The sequence below is a fragment of the Penaeus monodon genome, chromosome 37, assembly GCF_015228065.2.
Source record: "Penaeus monodon isolate SGIC_2016 chromosome 37, NSTDA_Pmon_1, whole genome shotgun sequence".
Lineage (NCBI taxonomy): Eukaryota > Metazoa > Arthropoda > Malacostraca > Decapoda > Penaeidae > Penaeus > Penaeus monodon.
Window position 1 is genome coordinate 28637914 of NC_051422.1, and position 10000 is coordinate 28647913.

The following is a 10000-nucleotide window of genomic DNA, read 5'->3' on the forward strand; positions in this document are numbered from 1 at the left end:
GTTGAAAAGTGTTGGTGCAAGGACACAGCCTTGCCTCACCCTGAATTAACAGGAAGAAGTTTGACATACCCCCACCACACTTTACAGCACTTTTAGTACCAGTAAAGAGGTTTGTTATCAGGCCAATAATCTGTGTCGGAATTCCCCTGAGCCTCAGGATCTCCCATAGCGATTCCCAATGCACTGAGTCAAATGCCTTCTTGAGGTCGATGTAGGCTGCAAGCAACCCACGACCAAACTCATGACGGCGTTCCACAATTACTCAAAGCGCTAGTATGCGGTCTATGGTGGACTTGCCAGGAGTAAATCCAGACTGCTCCGGTCTCTGATGCCTCAGTAGGTGGTTGCGGATCCATTTCAGAAGAATGTGGTTGAGAACCTTGCCTGGTATGCTGAGCAGTGTAATGCCACGGTAGTTGCTACAATCCCAATGATCCCCTTTCTCCTTCCAGAGAGAGATGACCATGCCCCTCAGCAGGTCACGGGGAATGGTACCAGACTGCCAGGTGTATGCAGGCCCCGAGCCATAGGTTCACCCCCAACCATTAGCAGTTCAGCAGGGATATCACATATGCCTGCAGCTTTCCCACTCTTCAGCTTGGAAATCGCCAGCCTAACCTCTGTTAGGGTAGGAGGTTCCTCGCTGATGGGTGGGTCTGGCACAGGCACTGAGACATCGCTTGTATCCAAGCTAACTGTTGGAGGGTCTACCTAGTACAATTGTTCAAAATACTCAGCCCAAAGTTCATTAACCCCAATATGATCTGAGATGATCCGCCCATCCGCTGATCGGACTGCAGTCATCTATGAGGAGGGCTTAGAGTTCAGTTTTCTCAGGACTTGGTAGGCAGGGCAAAGGTCATTTACCAAGAAATAGCCTTCGACCTCCTCAGCAAGATTCCTGATGAACTGTTCCTTGTCCCTTCTCAGCAGTGTCCGAGCCCTATGCACCATGAAACGATGCAAGACTTGATTCCCATTCCGCCAAGCCTTGCGACATGCTTCAGTGGCCTCTAATGTCTCCAGGGAGATGGAATTCTGCCTTCCCCTCGGGTGTACGCCAATGGACTCCTGAGCTGCTTCGAGTGTTACGCACTTGAAGAGCTCCCACAGAGGAACTGGGTCCATCAGGTTGTTGAGCTCTGTGAATTGGTCAGAGACTGCCATGGTCAACCCACGGGCACACTCCTCCTCCCTTAGTCTGTCCAGGTGAAACACCTTAGGGTGGCCACTGGAGGGACGGGGAGTTTTGAAGTGGACCTGCAGGGTAGCCACAACCAGCCTATGGTCGGTGTCATAGAACTCGGCACTCCCGGGAAAGCCTGCAGTTCTGGAGGATCCTCCATGATGTGCTAACAAGAATGTGGTTGATTTCCTTGGCCACTGTACCGTATCGCAGTACCAAGTCCAGCGATGCGGGTTGGAGCACTGGTACCAGGAACCAGAGATCCTCATTTTCTGGGACCTAGCAAATTCCCGGAGAAGTAGGCTATTCTCTCTGCTGGGATCAGCTCCCGAGCTATGGGGGCCGACAGACATCTCGTAGCCAGCTCGGTCACAGCCGGATACCGCATTGAAGTCACCCAGAACAATGCGAATATCTCGCCGGAGGCAATCGTCTGCCTCAGATGCGAGTTTGCGTAGAATATATATATATATGTATATATATGTGTGTGTGTTGTGTGTGTGTGTGTGTGTGGGTGGTGTGTGGTGTGTGTGGTGTGTGTGTGTGTGTGTGTGTGTGATGTCTAATTGTTCTCAACTTTCACTTACTTAAAATTAAATCATAGTATTTTTAATCACCATTGGATAACTCAAAAAATGCTACTAGAGTGTGGGAAATGTAAACACTCGTCGATGCTTACATTGTATTACTATGACGTTAGTTACACGTTGGCAACTGCTAACACGTATTATAGGACAAAATGAATGTGAACCCCGTTTGACTTCAATGAACACGATTCAAATAATGGGCAGCTCAGGTTTCTTGGTAGAAAACTGAAAAAAAAAAACGTTATTGCTGCACAAAAAAAAAAAAAAAAAAAAAAATCTGGTTCTGACATATCGCTCTTGAATCACCAAACACCAGTCATTTTTAGACACAACTAATAGTATATGCAATTCCAAATACACAATATTACATATTATATATCATATAATCATGTTGGAACGGGGTATCGAATTAAACAAACTTACAGCTAAATTATAGCACAAGAAACAAAATACCACAAGACCGTGCGTCCCACCTCCACCAAGTTCCAGTTCGAGTCCGCTGGGTCAAAACTATTTACCTTTGACAACTTTTTCCACTATGATATTTCTATGAATTTCTAAACTTGTTGTGATTATCCTTATCAATGATAATTATTGGATTAATTATTTTATCAAAATACGACGAGCCTCTAATACATTATGTCATCGTTTATATATACATATACATAATATATATATATTATATATATATATATATATATATATATATATATATATATATATATATATATATATATATATTAATATGTTCGTGTCATAGAAATAGCATGGATTTCTAAGAATCCATGCTATTAGTATTTCATTCAAATGCTTATTAAATCTCCTTAATGATGTTTTAAAGAATGTAACTCATAAATAAACCTTGGGAATAAGTAAACCCTCAATAATCTATGTATATTAATTATAAAAAACTCATATTTGAAAGATGTATAGAGAGAAACCGCAGTTTGTAGGACTGTAAAGAAGTTTGCTTTCTTCAAAATCAACTTAAGGTCTTGAGAGCCATACTTAATGAGTGGTATGTCCAATTATCAGAATTAGAATTTACCATGGTACGAAATGTGGACATGCGATTAGAATATTTATTACCTTAATGTGTTTTTATATTGAAATTTGTATTTTGTTGCTCTGCAGCAACCATTCCTGTTATTTTCCAAATAACATTTAGACCCACATGAGTCGCAGACAAACTGGCATTCCATAGCCTACCCAGCCCATGGATATGACCATAACGTGTGTGTGTGTATGTGCGTGTGTCGATAATATATAATATATATATATATATATATATATATATATATATATAATATATATATATGTACATATATATATATATTATATTATATATATATATATATATATATATATATATATATATAATAATATATAATATAATATATATAATACATACATACATAATATATAAGAGTATTATAATATATATATATATATATATATATATATACATACACATTTGCCTAGATAGGAATTCTTCCGACACAAACGGCCCCAACTGCGACGCAATGACGCCTACGGATTTATTGTGGTACAGGAAGTCCCAAGAATTTCTATTAAGAGGCGAGTTTTGGATCTAAAATACTTATATACTTCTGGCACCCTTGGCGATTCTATTATGCTTTATATTCCTAAATTAGTGAGACTGTATTCTGTACATGATTTTGTGAATTTTCCCTCGGCAGGTATCATGGCGTCCTCGCTTGGCTTGTTCAAATGTTACAGAAAAAATGCCTTGTAGTGTGCGGAATGGATTAACTGTTATGCTGCTTGATGCCACCGCACACTATAAATAGTTGTCTGAGGCGAGCCAAGCAGTGAGGGGCAAGTTTTAGCTTGCCGACTTCAAAGGGGCATCACTATCTTGTTGCTCTGTGGAGGTGTAAGGGCGATGTCTGCGACACCATAACAACGGTAAAGTGTTGAAACTCATCTATGTTTAAAGCACTCAGGGGCAGTCTTTCCACGTTTTCCTCATTCCCAAGAAAATACATTTATTATTGTATTTCTATTGAAATATAATTCCTTCGTCTTTCATAGATGGTTCTATGGTCAGGAAAGATTATTCAACAACTTTATCAATAACATTATGCATTATTGGTACATTTTCGGTGTACACACACACCACACACACACACACACACACCCACACACACACACACAACACACACACACACACACACACACACACACACACACACACACACACACACATATATATATATACATAAATATATATATATATATATATATATATATATATATATATATATATATAATATTATATATATATATATAATATATATATATATATATAATATATATGTGTGTGTGTAAGCCGTCTCAGGCACGACGTCATTGTTTGGGGAGAGGTGACTCATACTAAGTTTGATATTTCGGCCACATCTTAACGACCTTCTGTCCTCGTCAACACTACAACGACACCCACTGCCTCGTCACTATAACAAACAGTTGCCCAACTATAAGAACGTAGGTCCTTTTCCTCAGGAGGTGATGCAGTAATTAGGAAATTTGTCTTTGCTAACGAGGAGGTGAAGTATGACATATTGAAGACTTTTTGCGACTCTGCATTGTGCATACCTGTAGTGTAGGTGTAGGATATCTATTAAGTAGGCTTTGTTTTATATAATACTTTAATGAGACGGCTTTTGAATGTTCCTCTCTGAGGAAGCGCTTCTACTATGTTTGTTGGAGTTAATGTAGAGTTTTCTGAACTTTTAAGAGCTATAACTTACAACTGTATGGAATCGAATATGAAAATATAATAATACTTTGAACAAAAGTATTACTATTTGCGATACTAAAATTATATATAAAGAGTGATCTCACCGAACTATTCAAAGAAAATGTTGTTATAATCCTTCCTGCCTTAGCTGCAGTAGGAGGTTATGCATTCATCTGCATTTATTGGTTTATTGATTTGTCAGCAGGATTACGCGTTGAAGAAATTCGATGTGAATTTATAGACGCGGTGGTCGAGGGCCGCTCCTGCCGCTCTTTATTCAAATGATTCGCAGGATAATGCATTTCATTTATAATGCCATGGTACACTCAGGAATTTTGAAACATATATTATATTATAATATATATATATATATATATATATATATATATATATATATATATATATATATATATATATAATATGTATAATATACACATATATACGTATGTATATTATATATTATCATTATTATTATTATTATTTTTTTTTAACGGTAGGTTCATGTTTGAGCGCACACACACACACACACACACACACACACACACACACACACACACACACACACACCACACACACACACACACACACACAAAACATATGGTATTTATCAATAAATGCAAGACAGCCACACTAATAAAGGAGTCATGACCAGATACGCACTGAGTGAAATAAGACTCGTCAGACAGTAAACCGGAATAGATACTTGAAGATCGTCGACTAGAGTAAACAGAAGAAACCTCTGGCAGAAGCGCCGAATCAGATCGCAGTGTAGTGGACGTGATGTACCCCCACTAGTTAGGGAGCTCAGACTGGGTTCCGCCTCCTGACAGCAGCAGCATTGGCTCAGCACCCTCTGTGGGCGTATTTGAGAGCTACCTGTGTGGATCTCATCCCTGGAGCATTATTTTGCTGTACTCTTTTATCTTTTGCTTCTTCAGCTTTCTTTTACAGCCTCAATTTTATATTTCTATTTCTTTTAGAAGTTGAATGTTTCACTTTTACTCTATTTTATTTAAATATTCTTACGACAAGACAGCTGAGGATATATACACTAGTGTCTTGCCGCCGAACTAAGAGACATTGCTAATGCACTCGCCAAGCAGTTCTCACATATAAGCAGCTCAAAAAATTAACATCCTGCATACCTGACCACCAAGGAAGCGGCTGAGCTGCAACCAATTCACTTTGCCATAGGAGATGACTTTGATTACAATAAAGATCTTACAATGGATGAGCTTGTCCGAGCCCTAGAAGCCTGTAGAGGACGTCCCAGGCCCGATGAGATTCGATATGAGATGATAAGCATCTTAATCATGATGCCATGATTAAGTTGCTAGAAGTGTATAATGAAATTTGGAAAAGCCACACTTTTTCCAAACTCATGGCAATTTGCCCACATCATTCCCATACTGAAAGGAGGGGGAAATCCCAGAAGCGTAATTTCCTACGCCCAATTGCGTTTGACCATGGAACGAATTGTTGAGTAAGCTATTGAATTTTTAAATTCCAGTAATTTGTTAGTTGACAGAAAGGACATCAAACTTTTGATCAACTAGTAAAACTGGGGCAGTCATATTCAAGAGGCGGTTACCAAAAAAGAATTCTTTATTTCAGTATATTTAGATATAGAAAAGCCTACGACATGGCATGGCGATATGGCCTACTCAGAAAACTTTATGCTTTGGATTACGTGGAAACTTGCCTTGTTTTATTCAAAATTTCATTTCTGACAGAACTTTCTCTGTCAAACTCTTTTCCGACAATGTCACTTTTTCGGACATTTTTGTCCAGGCAAACGGGGTCCCACAAGGAAGTGTCTTGTCGCCACATTATTTTATGCATAAATTAATGACATCTTACCAGCTCCCCCTCGGAATCTTAAATACTCACTGCACGCTGATGATTGTGCATTATTCCCATTCCAGCAGTAATCCCAGAATTCTCGACAAATCGCATCCAATTGGCACTAAATATGATTCATAACTGGATGAATGAAGTAATTTTTTCACTTAGGAAGAAGCCGAACATCAGGCTAACTCAGACAATCACCCAATCCCTATTCAAAATTCTGCTAGATTTCTTGGTCTACTCTTTGATGGCCCGACTCAATTGGAAAGACCACATTGGTCAGTTAAAGAATAAATGTCAGAGACACTAAATTTTTTAAATTGCATTTTCTGGTAATAAATGGGGAGCTGATAGGAAGTCTTTGCTAATAATATATAAAGCCCTTATAAGGTGTAAAGTAGATTATGGGCAATCGTGTATGGTTCAGCATCAATTCCATTTTGAAAGGTTTAGATGTTGCGCAGAAAGCTTGTTTGCGTGTGTGTCTTGGAGCCCTGAAGGTTACTCAGATCGAGTGTCTTGAGATGGAGTCAGGAGTACCTCCCTTCGACTCAGACGCGGCCAGCTAGTTTCTAACCTAGCTGCAAAGGTGGCTCGAGACCCGAGCCACCCAAATGGCAATAGAGGCATTAGGCCCTTTGCCCCGAGAGATGACTCGTCGAGAAAAGTCGGTATAGATCACTCTACCATCGATACCCTGGTTCATTAAAATATAGCGCCATGGGAAACCCCAATTTTGGCTTTCACAGCTAAGGTGGAGGAACGCCAAGGCTCAGAGAGATCCTTATTACACATCTCCATTTTCTTCTATGTATCCCCACGGCTCCAAGGGCAGATGGGTGTATGGGTGCAGGGTTTATGTCCCACTGAAGGGGAATTAAAGTTCAGACTGCCGAATCATACTTCGATCTTTTTTGCTGAACTATTTGCCATTGATAAAGCTTTAGATTTTGCATTATCGACGAACCCCGTTAGCTACCTTGGGGCCACAAATCAATCAACTAATATGGGTACCAGTCCACTCTGGTATCCTGGCAATGAGCAGGTTGACAATTAGCCGGGTCATCTGGTGATCTGAACCTTAGCATAATCCGTACAAATATCAAATGTTTTTTTGTTTTCTTATAAAAGCAAAATCCATTCCTGTGGGAAAGTGAGGGGGACCAACCTGCAACTGACAAACAAGTCAGACAAGAACAAAACTGTGGGATACAGCCCACGGGAAAAGTCAGAAGGGAGGAGGTGGTGTTTGGTCCGTCTCAGGGTCATGCCAAGAGAATCTTTTAACAATATGCCCAAAATACACAGATCACAAACAAGCATAAAAAAAAAAAAAATTCAGACTTAAAAATAAAGATATAATATTATCAAATATACTATCAACGATTGAAAGAATCATCAGTAAAGTAATCACTTTTCTCAGGGAGAGAAAACTTTATGACGTTTTTTTAAAACTGAAATAATGAATAGGATCCATTGGCTTAATGATCTTGGCTGGCTGTTTTAATATGGCCATATGCCGCTGGTCGATAGCCATGAAATCCAACAAACAAACGAAGAAACATTCTGAAGTCCTCTCTTGGGTTGTTGTGCTCGTCTGATCAGTAGTGGCTCATTGGCCTCATTGGACGCCTCCTTGGTGTTTTCAATTAGTTTAGAAAGAGAGATAAGTATATTTTCATTATTTACAAGAGGCCAGTTATGTGTATTGTAAACTTTGAGACCATACATACAAGTATAAGGTAATAAATTGACTGCCTGGAAAATGTTTATAAATAAAGAGAACACTTACGTATGAGAGGGCTTCGGGGTCGTGACGAGCGGGTTGTGTTGTATAACACGCCTTGCCACCATTTCATAAAAAGCCCCCCTGTTCGAAGGTCATACTCTGCAAGACCCGCGTTGTAGTCATGTTGCAACATTAAGAGGTACACTACAATAGGATGAGCGCCGAGGTTAAACAACCCTGGAGAGCATCATCCACTAAAAACCGAGGGGGCCACCCAGACACCACTAGCCAATATATACATTGTACATATATATATATATATATATGGATATATTTTAAAAGTAAATATATATATATGAATATATTATATATATATATATATATATATAATATATATATATATATATATGTATACACACACACACACACACACACACACACCACACACACACCACACACACACACACACACACACACACACACACACACACACACACACACACACACACACTATATATATATCTTCTTCTTTTAACGGTAGGTTCATGTCTGAGCCGCCGTGGTCACAGCATGATACTTAATTGTATATATATGTATATATACATATATATATATATATATATATATATATATATATATATATATATATATATATATAATATATATAGATATATAAATGCATATACATTGTATATGTACACACACACACACACACACGCACACACACACGCACATACACACACACACACACACACACACACACACACACACACACACACACACACACACACACACACACACACACACACACACACACACACACATATGTATGCGTGTGTGTGTTTAGATACTGATTGACTTAATCATTTTGTTTCCAGGAATGTATACAAATAAAAAATTGCAGAAGCATCTACTGAGTTAGGCCTCTTCTGCTGACGCTTATCGGGAATAAAAATATGATGTGAAATCCATTAAAACAAAGTAGAAGGAAAAACAACAGCTAAGAGTACAAGTTGTCACATAAAATTGAGCAAAAACTCACTAACATATAATGGATTAGAGAGAGTCTTAAACAAAACAAACAAACAAACAAACAAACAAACATGCAATAGCGTAATAGACAAAGAAAAAACTCAAATTGAAACAAATTGAAAAGTTTTGGCATAAAATCAAGCTGTATCAAAGAAGCAGTATCATAAAAGTTAATATACAAAAAGAAGCACAACAGGTAAGAATCCATGCAAGGACAAAATAATAAAATTCAAACAGTGAAAAAATAAAAGAAAGAAGGAGTAATATAAAATACAAAAGTACGAGCAGCAACACAAAGCTTCCGGGAATAGAAGCAGTAACATCATAAAATGCTAGAAGTATGCACATGTCAACGATAGGCTGAACATACTCTTTACTAACACTGAGACTAAAAACTGCAGATCAGCATTTTTTTTTAGACAGTATATATTTCCATGATATATATCTAATTTTAGTTTAGACGATATATCTTTAATTGTTTCGTCAATTAAGTTTCATACCATAGAACCTGTGTATTTCATTTACACACAGGAGAGTATGGATGAGCACGTATCTGCGGGAGGCCCGAGGTTGCAGAAGGAAGAGTGCGAGAGATTGGGAGAATCTTGGAAGTGGGAATATCCAAAGCGCTGAGAATAATCGTGAGCGAAACCGTGGCCAGTTTTCTGGGATTTGGGCTGGGGCGGCGCGGGCGGTCGCTGATTTATGAGATGAGGTGGCGTGCTGAGGGGCTGTGTGCGATATTGTTGGCGTCTTCGAGACAAATGGCCGTCGAGATAGGGGAGATGTGAAGCAAATGAAAAACCTTGAGAGGAAGGCGTCTTTTAGGATAGTAAGATGATGAAATAAATGCCTTT